This window comes from Montipora capricornis, chromosome 2 (genome assembly GCF_036669925.1).
Source record: "Montipora capricornis isolate CH-2021 chromosome 2, ASM3666992v2, whole genome shotgun sequence".
NCBI lineage: Eukaryota > Metazoa > Cnidaria > Anthozoa > Scleractinia > Acroporidae > Montipora > Montipora capricornis.
In genome coordinates this window covers 51,353,831-51,376,220 of record NC_090884.1, presented here as the reverse complement: position 1 = coordinate 51,376,220, position 22,390 = coordinate 51,353,831, and the positions used below count along the sequence as shown (strand labels likewise).

Sequence of the window (22,390 nt, the reverse complement as noted above, 5' to 3'; positions counted from 1 at the left end):
CGTTCTGCTTCGTTATTCGCGTAAAGTTATAGATAGAGAAAAGCTATTAGTGGCTTTTATCATGGGTTGCGTAATTAATACAGTTTTTTTGTTCCGTCGCGGTTCAGTGATCCTCGTATCAACATCTGTCCTATCGAGTTCTAACAGATCCGAGCATGGTGTTACGGCGTTCAAGCTTTCATCCAGCGGCAGAGATATTACTTATTCGATTAATGTCAATATTTTGATTACCTTACGAGTTTGTTAAACGTTATTCGCTCACAATGCACGATTCCAACCAAGAAATCTAACAAAACCACAGCATGAAATGTGCCCATAGCCTAAACCTCTTTGAGTCGTTGTGATATGAAAGCCTTCAAACGTCAGATTTTTATCTGTTCAATTTCGTACAAAGGCCACAATAGACACGGAAGAGCATTCGCCAGTATTCGAAACATCGCTGTTCTGTATCTCAAGTTTGGCTTTGTTTGTGCGCCGGCAAGCCAATTATGCCATAGGTGGTTGCATTGATCGATTTTATCGATTGCGGTCTCGCTTGTAAATTGAGAAAGGCTTATCTGCAGACTGACCGCAAGGCCAAAAAGATTGTCACAAAGTCAATCTTAATTGTTAGCGTTTTAGCCATTATCACTCGAGACAACTGTGCGTCCACAAAAGATTTCGCTCCTGGACTTAAATACACAGTTTTCAACAGTTTTCACATCTAAGCTTTGGTGTTTACTTTGACAGAGCGAAGATTCAGCATCAAGTAGTTTGCCACCAGAGCGGAGTGGAAAGCAGACTTTTACAGGGAATGATTGAAGAAACGACAAGAGGGGAAGTGAATTTTTGCGATTTCACAGATCGCTCTTCAGATTTTGCAAGGCTAGTTTAAAACCTGCGAGGTAAGTGGATTACAGCTTTGTTGAAACTCTCCTTTCGATACTCTTGTGTAACGAAATCGAGTTAAATTGAAGTGTGTAACATCTAGCCCACATTGTTTATACCTGTTTATTATAAACAAAAGCCGAGTCCTTTGCACTTAAGAGGGCTATTGTGTAAACAGTACGAAAATGCTACTGAGGTCAGAAGTTGGGAGCGCAAAACTTATGACAATTCGTTTCTCCAATCTCGGTAACTGAAATTAAATCACGCTCATTCGAAGTCTCCCTATCGGGACTTCGCTAACTACCGCTAACTAGTACAACGAATGATTACGGGACTTATTCTATATCACACCTGGGGGACACATTACCTCTAACAAACACCTGGGGGACACATTACCTCTAACAAATTATTTATTTGCATCTGAAATGTCTGAGCTGTATCTCAGCGATACTTTCTTAAAGGGCTAACTGCCTGTATCAATGCATTCACTTGTTTGTTTAATGCTAGAATAAGAGTGTTAAAATCGTCCGTCGATCTATCTTTCGTAACACCATTAAAACCTTCGGCGACGTGGAACGAAAACGAGAAAACTGAGTGCAATCAAACATGCTTAAGACCTAAGGATTTGGCACCTACCCACTCTTGACGCCTTTTTTGCTAAAGTAAACTATTTGTTTCGCACTTATTATTAGTGAACCGTAGAGAATACGAAAGTACAACACGAAACGCGAAAATGAAGTGAAAAATTGATAAACGTATATATTGGCAACAATGACGTACACGGTGACGTTTTCGTGTTAGTAAATTCTAGGAAATCAAAAATCTTTCTGATGGATTTTATAGTCGACCGCAGGGTGAACGAAGTAGTTCAGTATTTCTAATTATATGCGTATGACCTCACTTGAGACAAAACAAAACAGTACCACCCTTAACTGACTGAAATTCATGTAGTGCTTACACTTGAAAGGCACTTATGCGTTGGAAACCAGTGTTATAACAAAAGTACTTACGCTTTGGATTTTAATTGTCGTTATTGTTAATAGAGGAAGCCAGAAGGTTAATCTGTTAGTGTTTGAAGGCCTTTTTCGCGATTGCAAAACTAAGTGTTAACGGAAAAAATGATTTTTGAATTTTTCTGCAGCGGAGTAGATTTATAGAAGTTAGAAATCTAACCAAGAAGATCAAGATTAGCTAAGGGCCACTGGCACGCACAACAGTCAAAATTAACTATTTACTTCTGCAGTGGGTTCGACACCTGTGTAAGGGATTTGATACAATCTTAAGGTTTCTTCGAAAACGCAAACAACGACTGGTCTTGTTTCTCGAGAAGGCAGTGATTCGTCGTCGTGTTTTGACGTCCCCATTATTTCAGGGCGGGGAGAGGACGGAATACCAAAATATAAAACGTTCTTGCCGATTATTTTATGCCTTTTCTTTCTTCGTTGCTTTGATATTATACCAGAAGGCGGTGACTCATAAAAGGTACCCCATGTAACTAATTTTTGACTAAGTAGCATTAAATGTAACTGTTTTGTGACTCTCAAACATATCTTAAAGCTCATTTTATTCACGCAGCTTATGACATGGTCATTAATTACAATTTAACTGTTAAATAATAGATCAGCAAATCGGTAGCTGGCAACGCAAGCAATCGTTTTGCGCGTTGCCGATTAAGCAAAAAAATTGCAATTTTTCAATATATTAGTTTACAAAATTTCCAAATGAGAAGAAATAAGTATGATTCCGAACTTCTGTTGCTTCGAGGTATTTGAGTTGCGATTCTGGCCGGAAACGTAAATCAAAATACTCCGCCTCAGATTCAGTGTTTTGGATCACGAAGCTACTGAATTTACGACTGAAAGTCAGGAAGCTGTCAGGAAAAAACTCGCACTGGAAAAACTAGTAAGTCTTGTCAAGGGAGCTTTCCTTCCTAAGTAAGAAGAGACGTTCGAAAGCTGTTGTGCACGCCGAAGTATTCCTCAATTCTATTTGCATAAAATTGCGCAAAGAAAAACTTTTTAAGCTACATTCAAAATTCTTCCAACCAGATCGAAAAGCATAAGACTATGTCTGCGTATCATGAGAAGTAGTTTTAAGTTTAAGTTAAAAATTATTGAAATACTCTTATTTTTCTGATGCATCAATTACATTCTTGTTTAGTTTTGAAACAGTTACGTTGGTAAACTTGCACAACACGTAATGAACAAAACGACTGATCGATTCTGGTATATTTCTTGTAGATTCGCTCTCATGATTCTTAAACAAGACTTGTTCTGATTATATCACATAGCAACTAAGTTATTCGGAAACTGACTATTAAGTTTGCTTTAATACCAATTACTAGGTTTCAAGTCGATGCAAAAGCGGTATATTAATTTCCTTAATTGACGTTCTTAACTGAAAAACATTGCCTTGAAATAAATTAGACATAGAACGCAGGTTTGAATCCTAGTTTATAGATACTATTATGATTATTTATTTGTAGAAAGTTATTCAGTCGTAAATCGAAATTCCGCCTGTTTGTATGATCTTACAAATTTTGACGGAAGCAGGGAGTTTTCTGTTTTTCAGTCATCTTTATTACTCCACGAAGCCACGGGGGGTCTAATTACCAGCTCCCACGAAGTCGAGTATAGTTCGTTAGTAAATTAAGCATCCGAACTTGGAATAATCGTGAGGTTATAGCTTCGATTTCTTTCAGGAGCCCTTAGATATTTTCCAAGGCCGAGTATCCCAGAATTTCCGTAGGAAAAAAATCACCATTTTGTTTATTTATCGGGGTTAACGTTTATCAACTTCGAGAAAGTAACATTAGAAACTATAAGAACACTATTCGTGATTTTTATATGAAGAGAATCCATTCTTTTTTATTGAACTTTCAGGCTGAGACACATCACATTTTAGGAACATACACGGACTTAGGGTCAGTTTAGAACGGCTATTTTGCTCATTTGTAAAACTGTATTCTAACAGGACAATTAACTCAAATACTTGGGGACGTTAACGTTTTTAACATAAACAATGTGGTTTTCTTATGGCGTGATACACTGAAGAACTATGATCTTTATAGTCGAAGTTAGTATACCACACAACTTTAAGAACATGTTAAGAACTTTTCCAGCCTCAAATAACAAAAAATAAGAAATCTTGCAAAATCACGGGTTTAATCAGAAGTCGAATTTATCAAGTCGTGCATTCTCGTGCAATAAGGCACGTTCGCTTGATAAATCATCTTTAATTAATAACCAAATCATTTAAAGACTTTAATTATAATGATGATAAGTCTCTTCGTCCCTGAGGATATGCAGAGAAAACTTTATAACAGCGAAATAACTTTATAACAGCAACTCACTTCATATTAAAAGTTGAACTATGAGTATTGCGCATGTTTCGTAAACGAGTGTTTTGCTACCTTCTTGAAATTATTTCGGGCTGTCATGTAGGAGATAAAAATTGAATAATCAAGACTCATTGTCCTGACCAAAGAGCAAATGAATTTCTTATCAGGAATTTGAGAATACTTTAGTTGATTTCGGCAGAAAATTACAGAAATTTAATCAACCTGATTATGAAGTTATTTGTCGCTCTTGGTGGATAGTTGAGGTGTTTCAATTGAAAGTAGCCCGCACTTTCAAGTTTGAAATACCACAAAGTGTAGTCAATTTTTAATGAGTTGGGCTTCGTTTTTTGGGAGAAAATGTCAAGCTAGGCAGTAATATATAATAAGGAAGTAAATACCATAAGGAATAAAAGAAAATGTAAAAACGACGTATGACACAGTTTGAAAGCGTTTTTGTCAGAAAATATCTTTGTTTATTCTTTTAATGGTTGTTTATTTTTGTATGTTTATCTTCCAATTAAAGATATGCTATTGTAGTATGAAACCAACGAAAACTCGGCCAAATTCGATTCAATCTTTTAGACGGCTTAGGTTTACTGTGCTCTAAGAGGTCGTGATATCTTCATCCTTGGAAACCCAGGGACAGTAGTCACTCGAGAGGGCGAAAAAGCGACGAGAACTTTCCGAAGTCGTCAATTTTTCCCCCAAGGCAATGCCCCAAGGTCTCCGAGGTTGTATTATCTCTTAACTCAAAGAAGTAAGAAGAAATAAATTGGAACATGGACCGAGAGCCGTCGAATTTGACGCGGACGGAACATGCGTGATTAACAAGTAAATATCTTTTTTTTTAATATTGTTTACTAAACTTTTGATAGTCGAATATTATTTTATGTGGTTAAACGTTGCTTCGGTAGGAATTTCTTGCTTTAGCATTTACTTAAGAAAATATTCAAGTTATCAGATAAAGAAACTTATAGCTTGTACTATTGCGCGAAATGTACAGTTTGGTTTTCGGATACATAAGTTTCCTAGCCGAATCATTCAGTCAAGACGAGGCTGGTGACATTTTACACAAGATTCTTATTTGCAGAAGAATGCCTTACAAAGTCGTTTGTAATTCTTTACAAATGCTGAAACATTTTCTTTAAGGATTTTAAGGTAAACAAGAGTTTCCGGAAACCTAACGAACCACGGACCCGTTTCCCGACAGTCCCGACAACTTTTCGGGCCCGACTGAACCTGTTGTGAATCCGCTTGTTCTAAAAAGCTTTCTCTTTTAGTGAATTTTCAAGGTAACGTCAAGCAAAAAAATTGATGAAAATTGATGACTTAAAAACTCTCCCTTGTTAACATACAGAGGGAATTGCAGGAATGGTTTTAGCGTTCGTTCAAATTAATCCGGTACAAAACCTGAGTTCTCGCGAATTCGGATTGTTTGGTATAAAGTCGAATCCACAATGTTACTTGTCGTGCGGAATACTTAGTTGAAGCCAAAACTTCAATTTTGTCCGTGTGTGCCCCTGGGTCATAATTCAAAACATCACCTGGTGGGCCGGCAGTGCTGTAGATTTTTCGAGATAAAATAGTTTCATTAACTTTCCTAACCTGGATTTCGCGGCAGTAGTTTGTTACCGGTTTAGCGGTCACTTTGAGTTATTTTTAATAGACCTTAAGAATACTCGCGAAAGGACTGATTCATTGGATGTATCCCAAAGTGGAAAAACAAAGATGCTATAAATAATATCGATTCGATTGCAACATGTTATTACCCATCAAACGACAATTACACTGAAGCCAAGAATGTTTTTTTACAACGGACTCTCAAATTGTTACCGAATTTTCACTTACTCTTAAGTATTTCATTTGAATATTTGACCTAAGTATCTTACCCAACTTATAAAGTATTAACGTTTTTAAAAACCATCTCTCACATTTCACCATAGTTTTAGGAGTTCGTATTGTTCAAACCACTCAACAGTCATCAAATTGCCATTAATAATTAGGTATTCATCCACAAGCTTAGCGATGGACACCTGCCGTTTCTTTTCATTGTGCATGCGTTAGTTTCAGCCTGAGATTTGAGCACAGTTTCCCAAACAGTTTTGAATAGTTGCTTAACTTTGCCCCTTTCACATGAAAGAGGAGAATCTTAAGCTATTTTATATCATCTTCATAATGTCTGCGGATAAAGTTTGGGGTTTACCTCAATATCTATACTATGCACTGTTTTGAAACCGTGGCGGTCAACTGTGGAGTAGGCTCAGAGGAAAATTATCCACTGTTTACTTAAATTACCAGAGCCACGGAGCCACAGGCAGAATTATACGTCGCCATTAAGCAACCAAGTCTGCGTAAGTTAAGAAAAGCGCTTAGCCTAAGGGCAGGAATGAGTATTTTTAAAGCACAAATTTAATTGTGCAAGCTACACGGTGAACTCGTTTTTCCAAGTTTCTACAATCACAATTTTTTCTTCATTTAGCGCCTCGGATTTCGAAAAGCAAAACCGCAATGATTTATAGATCGATTATGCCGACGTAAATTGGAATCAGTCCAAGTTTTAAAGTGACTGCTGTCATTTGAAATCGCTTCGTGCGCGCTGCGAGGCACAATATCGTCGATAGTTTGCAAGGTGGGACATAAGTTTCCTTTAGTCTGGCAAGTCTGTATCAAAGAACTAGGAAACGTGCAAGGGTAAATTGAATCAACAATGCGGAAACCACTTCCAGTAAGCGGTTCGGATAATCTCTGGATCCATCAAGTTTTGTGAGGTGAATAACTTCCACATTGTCCACAGTCTGTAATATATCAACCGTAAGTGAGGAATTTTAAAGAACTTGCATCAAATATGAAGACTTGGGTTATGAAAGAATTCGACACATTTTCTTCCTAAGCTTTTGGAATTTTTTTTGAAAGCTAATTTTCACTGAGGTGCTTTGGCTGGCACGGCTGCCTTAGCGAAGGTGCTAATAGTGTATGTATAGCTGAAGGAAGGAAATGTTCATTAGTAGATTAGGTGACAAATAGCAAGCCAGGAGACGTTATAAGGGTAGAACTAAAAACTTCTAGTTCTAACTTCTTCTACAAAGTTTAATGTTCATCATATTATCAGGAAATATTTACTATGACCTTGTTGTATCAATTTTTAAAACATAGGCATTTTCAGTGAAAGTAATTCAATTGAATTATCACGTATAAAATTATGAAACTGAAACTGGAAAATTCCTTGAACTGATTGCAGTCTAGGGCTCGTTGCTTGCTACAAGTTATAATTAGTTTGCTTATGTACTGAAGTGAGAACCTGCAGCCTTCAACCTTGAACTGTGCTGCATCGATATATATCATAAAGGTTTTGAAGATGCAACAAAAAAAATTCTGTAGTTTCTATTCTGAATATGTGAGAAGAACTTCTAGGCTTCGTCAACAACGAAGAAAAGAAGATAGCTGTTAAAACTGAGCGAACATCAAGAACAATTCTCACGCGTGCCTTTTCGAATGTCAGTGTCAATGGAAGGTCGGTGAAAGGATTTGAAATAGCTGGATCCATCATTGATTTAAGCAGTAAGCAGCCTATCGAAGCAGCTCATCACGATCATACATTGAAAAGTAGTGGGAAACTATATGCCAAATCAACCTGTTCATAAAGCTGAGGTTTGTCTGCTACCTGTTCCCACTAAGTGGGACTCCAGCCAAGATTATTCCTCAAAGCTTCCGTCTCGAAGGGAAACCCAAAAAACCGCAGCCCATAGGCGCTAAAACACCCTGTTTGGTGTTTTTCATTGAATACTAAAATAAGCTACGAAATGGATGATAATTGTACTTATTATTGCATCCAGTTTCTCAGTCTGGCCAGGTTTGACACGGAGCAGCTTGTAAAGTCGGCAAGCAAACGAAATCAATTGTGGTTTCTTTCTGTTGCGACCACTTCTCTCAATACATTTTCCCGAGTAAAACAGTTGTCAACTGTGTTTCTTTTTTCCTGGAAGTGGACCGAAAAACAGGTGGTAATTCTTCTGTTGCCTCGTTTAACACTCGTTCATCGCAAAAGAGAAATAACTTATGTGCTGAAAGGAATTGAAACGATGGCACGAAGCAGATCGACCATCCTTCCTTCATCATAAAATTCGAAGGATGAGCCGATTAACTTGCCTACTAAAGTAATTTATATATTATTTTCAGTCAATTTTGAGGGGTTCAGAACAGAGGGTCAGTAGGGGGTCAGTTGACCGGGGTCAGTGTTTTTATCGTAACCCAAAATCCTTCGCATTCTTTTGGCTGGCGTTTACTCTGCACGGCGCAATCCTTTCACAAACGCAGAATGTTTGAAGGCCTAATGATCCAACAATGGAAACCTGCTCTAAACAAACAAATTCATTGCTACATAGCGAAACTCTTCCTTTCGGGAATTACCTGATAGACATAAATACACAATCACGCGGACGGTAAAACTACCCTGAAAGATGGCTTAACTCCGAAAACGTTCGGTGTTTTACTTTTTAAGAATTTTTAGCCTTGTAAATATTCAATTTTGACCATAACCCTAAGTGGGTATAGGGCAAGGCACTCTCCTTCGCCATGTCACACGGTCACGAGCAGCCACTGTTGCCTCGCTCCATGAGACAAAACCAATGCTGTTCTTTCTTTTTCTACGGTTCTCCGCCAAGTCTCTTTCGGTCTGCCACGACTTCTTATTCCCTCTGGGGCTCAAGTCAATGCTGTTTTGGGAAATTTATTTGGATCCATTCTGAGAACGTGGCCGATGAACTTGCATTGCCGCCGGAAGATTTCCTCACTGATGGCGCTGATGTTAGCCCGGTTTCGATTCTCTTCATTTGATATTTTCATAGGCCAATAGATCTTCATAACCCTTCTCAGACTTTTATGAAGCAATACGTCTAGCTTGGTCGAATCTCTTTTAGTCATACGCCATGTTTCACAACCGTATAACAGAACATATAATATATACCGTATAACGTTGGTTCTTCTGTAAATATTACTCAATTATAATACTAATAACGACCTTAGCTACTACAAATTCGTTCACCGCAAGCGGTTTAACTGACCACGGACCCATTCATTATCATAACGCTTTTGTCAAAACTTCTTTAACGATCCGCAAATACCAACGCAGTCCATTGATACTCCTCTCATTTTCGGAACAGCCAAGTTTCAATAAATTCGATTTCTTTTGCTAGAGATCACTAGCTGTTAAAGAGGTCGAGCATGGTGACCATCGAAGTAACCGGGGAACAAATCAAGAGGCCTTGGCCTTTGAAAAGGCGTTACTATGACAGATGGAAAAGGCTGGCGAAGACCTCTTCCAGAATATTGTTAGTACAAAAGCTCTTTCTTAGCTCTTTCTTTCATTTTCATCAGTGATGGGGAAATCACTACTCTCCCAAATATTTGCGTTTTCACTTAAAGAAAAGTTAATTTAATTTAATTTTGAACCATACGAGGCTAGTCCACCTTAGTGATATACCACACAAAGGATGACCACAATACCAGGAATTCCATCCCCGAGGAATTGGAAATTCCATAACAATTCACTTATTATCGGATTCCTTGTGTTTACTTGGTATGTCGATGGTTTGTCTGTTACGTCATCGCTTACCGCCATTTTGATTGACAAAAACATCAGATCTCCCATATGCTACTTTTGTTCATCATTCAGCATTTGTACATTTCTTCATTGTTTCGTGGGTTTCTTAAGATTGGTTACAAATCAAAAGTAGAGCCCATTTACTTAAACGATCAGCAACCAAGTTTTAATTTTGACGCCAAAAAAAGTAAATAGAGAAAGAGCGTAAATCACGCTGCGGCCATGTTGAATCCCGAGGGATTGAAAACTTTTGTTTTGCCCCACCGAGACTCGTTCCCAAACATTTCAACTCGAGGCTCGGGGTACGAAATCTATTGTCTATGGCCAATGTTACCGCCGCGCGAATAAGGCCCATATGAATGATGTAGAAGATATCTAGAACTTTCATATATTTGAGATGCGGAAATTGAAATACACGAGAGCTAGAGATCATCGCAGTTAAACAGCAATTTCAGCAGATGCGAAGAAAGCCTGGAAAAAATCCAAGCTTGAACGGGGCTCGAACCCAGGACCACGCAATTGCGATGCATTGCTTTACCAACTGAGTTATCAAGGCAACTGGGAGCTGAGGCACGTCCTTGAACTTTTCGGGCCTTTTGGGGGCACAAAACTTCACAATCAGGTTGCTTTTTATAATCTTGGAAACGTGTGAGAAGACCAGCTTATGAAAACAAGCGGATGGTAGTTTGGTAAATGGCTTTTCGGGCCCGAAAAGTTATCGGAACTTTCGAGAAACGGAACCCTGGTCAATTGTGAGTTCGAGTTCCGTCCAGTAAGAGGTGAACAAATCAATGATATAGAATACCTGTGAAATTTTCCGCATATATTTGAACTGCGGAAATTGAAATATATATGAGATCTGAAGATCACCGCATTTAAGCAGCAACTTGTAAGCCTGAAAAAAAAAAAAACAGGCTGAAACTCAGTGACGTCATAATAACGTTAATTTAGGGCAGAAGAGGTAGCAAACCAGGCATGAAAGCTACAGATAGCCAATGAAATGCTAGCTCTGGATGGCGCAATTTTCAAGTTGCGTGATTACGTGATACGTGTATGTTGCTCAGTTTTGCTTAATAGACTTTATTCGTACTCTCACGGTTGGACTGGAACGAACATGCGATGAAGGCTCGTGCGGGGGAAAAAATTTGCACCTGGAAAAATTCCCCCGGATCAGCCTCTCCTTCATGCTCGTTTCCAGTGCAACCGTGAGAATATGAATTGGGCCAATTACGACAGGCTTTCTCGATGATTTTTCATGTCTATTATTTAACAATTATTCGCCGAAGGCGAAGTGATTATCTGTGAATATTCACCGAGACGAAGTCAAGGTGAATATTCACCGATAATCACTGAGCCTGAGGTGAATAATTGTTTTAGTATAAATACACAGGTGATTATTTCAAAAAAGAGAAAAAAAAAACATTTCAACGCAAAATCATCTTCACTTAAAGTGTCAAAACGACTACTGGCAGCCATTTTGTCCGTCGAGGTGATTATCGGCTGATAATCCGAGATAGCGAGCCAATGAGAGCGCGCGATTTTATATAATCACCTGTGTATTTATACTAATAATAAGTAATCGCATGATTTTGCTCATGCAATTTGGAATAAATAAGCTGACTCGAAAATTTTTTCAAATACTACAAATTGCACTCACCCTACGTGTTCGTGTAATTGAAAACAATTACTCTAGCCCATTTATTCCAAATTGCACTCAAAATCATGTGATAACCTGTACTAAAAGTTATTTTTAAAGTGTTAAATTTGGTTGTTATATTTATGAACTGGGTCGGCTGTATTTGAAGTTAAAGCAAACAAATAATTCGTAGGTCTTGGATTGTTTTGAATTTTTAATAGATTACTGTCACTTTATAGGAACGTAGTCAATTTGATATCAAGGAAATTAAAAAAGAGGTTTGCGTCTGTTACATCATGAAGAAATCGCAATAAAGAGAAGTGAAATAATATTTGGAAAAGAAAAATTAATTTTTATAGAATGGAAGAATAAGAATGATCGAATTGAAAGGGTCTGTTGAAAAATTGATTTCTCTCTCTCACGACAAAAAAGTAATACAACGAATAAAGGAGTGATCAACACCAACATAAAAACATAAGAAATTGGAGAATTTGGTTATGTTTGTTTTCAAGACAAATCGTAAAATGATAATTGGATAGAGACGTATAGTTTCTCTGAAATTACCGGTTGCGTGCAATTGATTTCCTCTTTTAGGAGAAAGAGTTTACTTAACTTGAAACTCGCGGCAAGAAGTGTCATTTACTATTTCAGAAAGGAAAATCAATTTCCAAGGTAACGCTGACAGATCCTGTTTTGGCTTTATACAGAAAACAGTTGGCCATGGAGAGAAGAGCAGTGGAGCTTCGACGAGTCGCCTCTGTGATATTTTTGCTTATAAACTTCGGGGTCATTGTATCTGAAAGTGTGGTTATCGGTAAGTGTTGTAAGCTGTTTTAACAAAGCTCAGCCAGGTTTAAAAAATGATTGCTACAAATAAGCCAAAAGCTCGCCAGAGCTTCCTACGAATCGATCACCTTTTAACCTCCTTTAATTTGATTCATAGTGAAGAGAGGATTGGCTGCATGAGGGTCGATCATTTGTCACGATTGTAGATCTCTAATCGTTAACAATGTAACGCAGTTATATCGGAATCCAATTATTACCAACCTACAGTACCGCGTGTTTCAGGAAAAGATTAGATTTGCTTTTCAGGTACGCAGGTGCAGGAATGGTGCTGTGCTGAGAGCACTCGCCTCCCACCAATGTGTCCCGACTTCGATTCCCAGACCCCGGCTTCATATATGGGTTGAGTTTGTTGCTTCGCTACTCTGCGCCGAGAGGTTTTTTCTCGGGGTACTCCAGGTTTCCCATCTCAGCTCCTTAAAAACCAACATTTGACTTGACGTACGTTAACTGTTGATTTCAGTTTACAGTGTCCCCAATTTTAGTGCTCCAGCGCTAGAACAACTAGACACTTAAATAAAGTCCCTTCCCTTTAACTAAATGAGAATTCTCTATAGACCTTGCTGGAAAGAACACCTCTAATAAAATTTATGTAAGTGACCAAACATCTTTTTTAATTATGGACTTGCGTCGGAACTATCAAACCCTTCAGTCTTTGTACAAAGGTCTTTGAAATGCTCAGCAATGCTCGGAATGTTAGCGCCTAAATATTAAATAAATAGGAAAAGTGACTACTCAGTTGTCAGGGGTTTCTATTTCTACTTAATGCAGAGGCTTAAAAACGATAAATCGATTGTGAAACTTGCGTTTACTTTGGCCTTCGTGTACTTGCAATTGATTGTCTGCGATTTTTGCGTGTGATTGGCCAAGGCATTTCACTGCTTTCAGAAGTTTCGGTCTTACCACATTTGTTTAAAACAACTCAGACGCTTTGACGTTATTAATTAATTAATTTATTTATTTATTTATTTATTTATTTATTTATTGTTTATGCTTTTTAGACGATCCTCAATCCACCGTAATATGCATCGCGAATAAAACGTCGCGCAACGTGACATTTGAAATGGATATCGGTGCTGGTGTATTTACGTCTTTAAGTGACTCATCTAGCAGCGTGGCGAGCTGTGTTCGACAAGCCTGCAACAGGCGGGCAGGTGATGTGGCTTTCCTGGTGGAAAAGAACTGTTACATGGTACGCTGTCACTCCAAGACTTCCTGTCGAACAAAAAAACCTGATACACCCAGTGCATTCATAGTTTCCATCACTCCGTACACGTGGTTCGGTAAGTTCTCACCTCAGGGGAGGCTTAGAGCCCTTGGGTATTGGTCCCCTATAAATCAATTATTTACTTGTTGAGTCACCGCCGTTGTATTGGTGGACGAAAACAATAAATCGGATTGTCAAGGTATCGGGAAATATAACTCGTTAAATAGGGGTTTAGTTGCATCAACCTCCTTTCCAATACATTTTACTGTGGATGGGGTCTAGAAATTCGTTCGTTATCCGGAGATATTCTTATTTAGAAATTCGTGATATCGAGGTTCAATTACGAAATTTGAAATTTGTTATATCGGGGCTTCGTTGTTTCACGTTTCTTCTCTTAGACTACACATTTTACTGTAGGCGGGGTCAAGAATTTCGCACCTCACACACTGTATGTATTGAGTGCATCCTTATACAGAGGTAAACCCATCGTTCGTGGACCACCTAAAATATGAATTCAAGTAATTCAGTTTGCAACCTGTCTCTGGAGAGACTTGTGCATGAGTGGTGTAAGGCATAATCGCTGGTGAACGAACAAAAGGAGCTAATGACAGGTTTCTTGTTTTAGTCCACTAACGTGAAGACCACCACTTCAGTGACGCTACAAGTTAAGGATGATGCCTACTATTGTTATTGCGCATACGTTCTGCGCATCTCCAGATACTCGGATTTCCTATCGGTAGTGCTTACTAATGCAGGGCTATTTTTGCGCGGTTTAAATTTATGCGGAGAAAGCAGACCTTAGCGAGTGCTCTTGGTATCCAAAATTGGGGGTAACCATTCATTTTTCAGAGATAATTAAGCTTTAATTTGGAAATTCACATTGCTTTTTATTTTAAAGCTTTGTGCTAATCTTGTTAATTAATTATCTTTGAAAACTGCGTGGTTATCCCCAATTTTCTTTTTGGATTGCTGAGATCTGCTTTTCCCGCATATTCATAAAACCGCGCAAAAACACCTTTGAATTAGTAGTCACCGTCCTCAACGTATGTTAATTTTAGCCACTCCAATAGACCAAATTTCTTCCACCATTCACAATTTATGCAGATTCAAAATATAAAACAACTTATTTGATATCATAATCATACATGCACTTTCCTACGCTGTTTCCTCCATTTTCGAAATGGCAAACTTAACCACAGTAAAGAGTTCAATAATCAAAAGCTTGGGTTTTGCTTCGAATGGAAAATCGGAGAAAACTACTGGGAGTTTCAGTTGAACCGGATAGAAGGACGATATCTTATGATCGTTCAAAGGTAATTTCATCACCGTGACAGCTAACTAAGAATTGAAGTCATATGACAAAAAACAAACCAGCCAGCTTCAGAAAATTGTTTGGTGCTGCAGCAGCCCTACAACTGACCTCAAAATGCTGGAAATTGCGCCATTTCGAAAATACTCGGATTCCAAAGCTACAAAGTGTCTATAGGCCTTTTAATATATAATACTTCGCAAGTTATCTAAACTTAACCTGAGCGTAAAAATCTTGAAATTACTCAACAATGAAACCTGATAACGATACGTTGTGAAGGAAAAGGAAAAGCGAGTGAGTTAAATTAAGAGGTAAGTGGCAAATCAAACTTGTTCTTCATTTACCAAAACGATTGTTTCTAGATGCTGCTCCTGTGTTTGCCAAGACCTCGAAGGTGCTTCAAGTAAAAGAGAACAATCAGCGTGGTCAGATTATCGCAAATATCCACGGACACGCTAAGAGCCGTTGGAATCAAAATGCTTCCATCAGATATACCATTATTAAAGGTAAATGACACTAGTCATTCACTTGATTTATTTCAAGATCAAATAATAAACTGTTATAGTGAATTATTTACCGTGACTGTTAAGGTGTCAAAATTTCTCTACAATCCTTGGACGGCTATAGCGTTCGCGTTCCTCCACCTTACTATCTTTTTCCAAGAAGCTGTGCTAAAAATGAAATAATCTATTTTGACGAAAGATAGGCGCTGTGATGTAGAGGGCATTATCACGTTGGAATCCGAACCTCAGAGACGGTGATTCGAGACCTCGTTCTCAGGGCATTTTCAGCGTGGCTTTGTCCGTAATTTTGAATGTGCCACACGGAAAAGACCTTGAAAGCGACATTGGAAAGAAGAGGTGAAATTGACGATACACTCTTTCCCGCATTAGTTGTTTGAATGGGTACCAACCACATGCTACTGTAAGGATCCTGGACCTCAAAAATAAGGAAAGAAGGAATGCAAATAAATATGTAATTGTAGGCATGTAATGCGTGCAGACTCAATCATTGATGCGCTGTTTTTAGCATTTGCGTTTCGTCACTATTGCCTGCCCCGTTTATCATGCTATATTGATAATTTGATATTGTTTAATTCATCTTCAATTTTTGCTTGTTACAGGAAATAATGGGGACGCGTTCAAAATCCGTCCACATCCTCTCGGGAAAAGTGCATCGCTTGTGGCATCGAAAACACTGGATCGCGAAAAAGTATCGTTTTACAATTTAACAATTCAGGCTACCAACACTGAAGAAAACAAGACGAGTATCAAAGTCTTTTCAGTCAATGTGTCGGACGAAAACGACAATGAACCAATCTTTTCACGCACAAACTATTCCGTGACAATATTCAGTAACCTCTCGGCCGGATCCGAAGTATTGAGAGTCAAGGCAACTGACCAAGACATTGGCGAAAACGCGCGCATTCGCTTTTCTCTGCTTCACTTACAATCGTTGTTCCGCATACTGCCCCAAAGCGGCACCATCTTACTAAATCAGAAAGTGCGAGTGGACCGTCGGCGCCAGTACACGCTGATAGTCGCCGCACGGAATGGCGCACACAAGAGCATTGTTAATGTCGTTGTGAGGGTGCTTCCGGTCAACGAAAACAGGCCGTTCTTCCAAAATTTGAAATACAACGTTAAAGTCTCCGAAGCACTGAAAGTTGGCAACTCGGTGACAAAAGTGTTAGCTCTAGATTTTGATTACGGTACCAACGGAGAGCTCAACTTCACCATCATCGCTGGAAACAAAACCTATTTTACAATAGACGACGAAGGTGTTGTAAGGACACGACAATCGTTGCTAACGTTAGGCGGTTTAAACTGCTCTTTGACGGTAGTTGTAAGTGATAAAGGCACGCCACCAAAACGCTCAGAACATGTAGCGGTGGTTTATATAACAATAGAAGAAATAAACAAACACAAAGTCAAATTTGACCTTCCGATTTATCATGTGGCGGTCGCGGAAAACACGCCCGTTGGAGCTACAATTCTCACTGTTCGCGCTGTTATTGGCATGAAAAAACCGAAACGATTTGAAGACATTTCCAAGCTGAGCGACGCCTGGATAAAAGATCTAAAAGAGTTGTTTACTCGATTGGAAACGCGGAGGGTGACCTTTATTTCAGTATTGGTAGACACACAGGTGATATAAAGAGTAAAGGAGCATTGGATTATGAAAAAGTTAAAGAATATAGGTAAGTCCTGACTCAGTCTGCTCTAAAATGAGCGCAGAGTAAAGTTACTCCCCCTTGAAGGAGGGAAAACACCAGATTTGAATGTCACGGTCTTCAGGACAAATATTCCACATTTACAGCTGTCAGAAGATTTTATAGGGTTAAAGGAGGAAACATTGAGGATAAGTCACAAATTTCATAGTCCCAGCAACTTTAGAATTGGTTTCTTTTATGGAGGAAGTTCGAGCCTCTCCCTGATTGGTCTCAGTTACTTGTTATAATTCTGAACAAGAACTGGGACCATAACTTGGAAAAGATTGTTAACTATGCCGTTCTCTCCCGGCCCACCAACATCTGGAAGAACGAGAAATGACTCACCGTGTCTTAACGTTTTCAAAGACTGCCAATTTCCTAGCATTCTTTTTTTATACATGGGAGACCCCCTTTGTTAACAACTCAGGCGCTGCTGTTTTCAAGTTTCCTTAGTGAGCTCGAGAAGTTCCAGAAAAAAAAAAACGATGTAGCATCATAGGGTCCTTGGCTTTAAGGCGACAAAGCAAATAACTAGAGACGAGGTTTTTTCGCCAGTTATCAAAATAATCATTTTGTTGTCCCTTTTCTTTAGGCTGGTACTGATTGCAAAGGATACGGAGAAAAAAGACGAAAATGGTCACTTTGAGACAGGTTAGTAGTTGAGTTGTATCCGTACCCTCTGTTACAGCAGCATATTGCATAAAGTCAAAAAGGCGTCCAAACGTCTTTACATAATTCGTGTTTATAAGTCGAGGGGGTGTAGAGATTGAAGATCTGGTCACTGTCTACGTCGCCTTGATCCTTTCTTCCTTGAATATTGTTGTGTTGTATGGCACCACGCCCTTCCAGCTTATCTTTCCAAAGAGGATGAACGTATACAGAAACGGGCTCTCAAAATCATTGCTCCTGTCCTTTCATACAGAGACGCTCCTCAGTTTCTTAATTTACCTAGATTTGACGAAAGACGCAGTGAGTGAACACTTTTAAAAATATTTCAAAAGGGGGCCACTTTTTAATCATCTTCCTAAGACGAGGGTTAATTTACCCCAGCATTATACGAGAAATGCAGAAAACTATATGAAACCCAAATGCAGGACTGAAAGACTACTTTCAGCCCTACTACCACGCACCTGTGGCTTATTTGGTTGTGCATTGGGCTGTCACGCGGGAGGTCGAGAGTTCTACTCCGCTCGGACCAACACTCAGGGTCTTAAAACAACTAAGGAGAAATTGCTACCTTTGTAATTACACCGCCCGCAAATGATTAGACTTTCAAGTCTCCTAGGATAAGGACGGTAAACCGGAGGTCCCGTCTCATAGCCCTTGTTGAAATCAAACAGTATGGAACCTTAAAAACCCACTCACTTCTCGAAAAGAGAAGGGGACGTTGTCCCTGATGTTGTGGTCTGACCAAATCTGGTCACGTGGGTCAAGGGCATTTTTCACCTCCTAAATAAATTGTAAACTGTGTAACTAGCAGTCTGGCCAAAGTCCCCCACAAAAAGCATTGTAACTGGAAACCTGAAAAGCCCCGAGTGGGAGAGACTAATAACTTCACTTCACTTCACGTCGTAGCTTCGTCCCAAGTACAATCTTGACTTTAAATTAATCACTAGCCTGCATAGATCATGTAGTCGTATGTACGTCAATTTTTCTCCTTTTTTGATTTTAGTAATTGTTTCGGAGTTGTTTGTAATTCGATATTATAATCATTATTGTATCCCAGTCCCTGCTTTTTTCTACAAGTTGCTTGTAATTTTAGTTCTTAGAATTCTTGTAACAACGTTGTAATGTGATTGTAATGTGATTGGAGTGTAATGTGAAGTGCTACGTTTCTACCCTATATGAACCATGTGAGCGTTAGCCCTACTGATGGAAATGGGCCCACACTAGGACAGAGAAAACCTCTGACCAGGGCAGCGGTGATCTAACCCGAAGGTCGTGGGTTCATTTCCCACCCTGGTCAGAGTTTTTTCACATGGTTCATATGGTGTAGAAACGTAGCACTTCACATTACACGCCAATCAGTTAAGTCCCTTCAAATATAAGTGCTACACGGCCAACGTTTGCAAAAACGTAATTCTTCCTTGTACTATGCTATACTATGCTATACTATATTGTACTATACTATACTATACTATACTATAGTATACTATACTATACTATACTATACTATACTATACTATACTATACTATGCTATGCTATGCTATGCTATGCTATGTTATATGTCCAGAAATACAAGTAGTTTTGATGCACGCGGATTTCAATGAGGGCCGCGTAGTGTCCCCTTGCCATTTTCAACAACTTAAACATCACTCGTGTCTCGGAATACATGTATGTTATTCACCGGTCGGGAGGTCCGTATTGGGAAAAACTGTATTTTTAGAAGGTAGGAGAAACTATTAACTTCACTCTGCTCTTAGCGTAGTTGGTTACCATGACCGTGGTCAGGAGATAGGAAAATACTGCCCGCTCCCGGAACCAATCAGATTGCAGGATTCTCAGGATACCGCCCGCTCACGACGAAAGAAATAAATAGACAATTATTGCCACAAAGTGTCCCCCAAATGCTGCTCCTCAAGTGAGAATAAACTGTTGCATTTACTCTGACCAAGAGTGAATTAGATATGAGTGTTATTATGGCATGGGTGGCCTCCCTAGCACAGTCACAAATGAGTCTATTTTTAGAATAGCAGTTCCCTCGAAAATCAGTCGGAAAAATGGCAGAAGCAGTCAGGCGAGACGTGGCTTCTTCTGGTTGGTTAAAATTGGGGTCCCTTTGTTTGTTTCGCGCGAAAATTGTATCTAAAAATAACTTATTCTTTACATTTGCAGACACGTCAGAAGTCTATGTTCATGTCTTGGACCTCAACGATAATGCTCCTCGATTTGTGCTTGACACGTATCAAAAGGTTATTAGCGAAAATGTCTCAGTTGATACCGCAATACTTCGGGTAACGGCGACGGACCCCGACTCCGGCACGAACGGTCAAGTTCATTACACGATTGAAAGTGGTAACACCAACAACACGTTTGATTTGGACAATCAAGGAGTGCTGAGACTCCAACAAAACCTGAAAGCACAGGACACGGATTTGTTTAATTTGACAATTCGGGCGAGAGATCATGGAATGCATCCCAGAGTGTCAAAACCAGCGTTTGTTTACCTCAGGGTCAAGCGCGCCGCTCTGCCGTGCAAACGAAAACTGGCTTTTCCGGTCGGCTTGTACTTGGCTGACGTCAACGAGAGTACTCCTATGCACAAACCCATATTGCGCGTACAAGCTAAGATGGGAAACTGTGGCTATAAAGGCAGGATAAATTACTTCTTAATGCACCCCAAAGATCCAGAAGTGGATAGTCATTTTGTTGTCGAGTCTGAAACGGGGATTATAAAGCTCATTAGACCCCTGGATTATGAAGTGAAGCATCGGTACTCATTTTTCGTCGCAGCAGTAGGTAAGCTGGAATAAGGACAATAGGGAGATTTTTGAGCCCGTGACGGACAGCGGCAACTGGAAGTGACCTGATTTCTTTTTCAACCTTTCTTGATACTGTCACATTTACGTCGATGAGTATCTTTCGCTATTAGTTAACAATTAGACCTGTAGCCACATTTTTTTGCAAGAGCCCATGAGGCTGAATGTGCTATTGACCCGTGGCCCTTGAGGTCAAAAGGTCTAATTGTGTTAGTATCACCTAAATAGTCGGACAGATGAGGCAATAATGAAGTTAGCAAATACAAGTTGAAGAAATATTTATTTGGGAATAAAACGAAAGAAGGAGTCACGCTTTTCGCTACTTAAGGACAATTACTAATAGTCCTCTAGTAGCGTAGGCAATTAAAATGCAGGATTTGCATTAGTCCACTAGTTGGGTGATACTAATCACTATTAAAGACTATTATTTTAAAAATCTGGGAGAGACTACCGTCTTGACATGAAAAATCGTCATTTCCAGTTTCCGTCCGTAACTCAAAAAGGTGGCCAGATTAAGCTCCGTAATCTTTAGGAGACTGCCAACAATATTACATTTTTTTTCTTTTGTAGTGGCTGTTTAAAGGAAGGGAGAACTTCTCCTTGCCAAGGGTCATCAAAGCCAAACCGTTGAACGTTTTGTTCGGAATTACGAACAGACATTTTGCTTAGGATCAGTGTTTTGTTGCTGCATGCCTCAGTTTCAAAGCGAGTCCCGAGGCACAACCATTCAAATGGAAATGAGTTGCGTGTTCTTTTGCAAATCAAACTCATTTCCCTTACAATAGTCGAGCACCAGGACTCACTTCGAATCCGAGACAAACAGCAACTCGGTAAATAGCCCATTTGCAACACTGCCTGGTGCTAATATCTTCCGAGGGAAAGAATGGTAGTTTTTTTTTTTCAAGCACTGGGATCTTCACAAGTATAACCTATACAAAAATAATAATCCTTATCAGTGCTAACTAAGTATAAACTGATGGTCGAAATAAAATTTGAAACTAAAACTCTTTTGCAAAGTCTGTTGGCATGAAAATTTTCATTCCGAACAAACCTGAGGCCCCTATTTCTTGCTGCTGCAAAAACGAATAGCAGCAACTTGAAAAGAGAGTTAAATTGTTTCTTTTCTCAATTTTTCTTAAAGATATTCGAATTGAAAGTACTGTGGATTCAGTACTCGTGCAAATCTCGGTGTTAGATGAGAACGACCACAAGCCAATTTTTACCCAGCTTAATTACAAAGAACGTTTGGAGACATTGCCTGAACCTGGAACCACAGTAGCCACAGTTGCAGCCGCTGACCGCGACGAAGGCAAAAACAAGGATTTAGAATATTTTCTAATAAGTGGATCAGATGGGTTCTTTATGATCAATCCAAGGTGAATATGATATTCTTTTGAATTAGTGCCTGTTGGTTCAATGTCGATAAATGACTGTTTTAGAACACAAAATTTACATCTTGGACTTTCCTTTTCTATTTATTCAAATACGACAGTGACCTACACGAAAGTTTTGGCTACTTTGGTCACCAGCATTTGTATATCTCTCCAGGAGAGAGAAGAGAACACATCTACCTTACATGGACCTCTTCCAATTAGAATTTTTTTTCAATCTAAATTAAGCCTGTGGTCATGATGCGGGGTTATTTTAAGGAAAGCACCTGATTGGTTAGTTGTAATCTTGTGATGACATCTGAACCTCTGATCAGTGGCTGCGTGACCCTGGGCACGAGACCAAAATAACTTTTACAGCATGGCGCGAAGCTTAAAATAGATTCGGAATACGAACGAACGCAGCGAGTGAGTAAAATATGGTTTTTAAAACGAGAAAATAAAAATTCATATGTTACTCACCATTTTTCTTTCTAACACCGAGCACAAACTTTATCACAATTCATGCA

At 39.1% G+C, this 22,390-nt stretch overlaps 1 pseudogene; it reads left to right on the top strand.

Annotated features, from left to right (window-relative positions):
• The first annotated feature begins 412 nt into the window (after positions 1 to 412).
• LOC138026299 (cadherin EGF LAG seven-pass G-type receptor 3-like) overlaps positions 413 to 22,390 on the top strand; it is a 36,319-nt pseudogene continuing 14,341 nt past the window's right edge.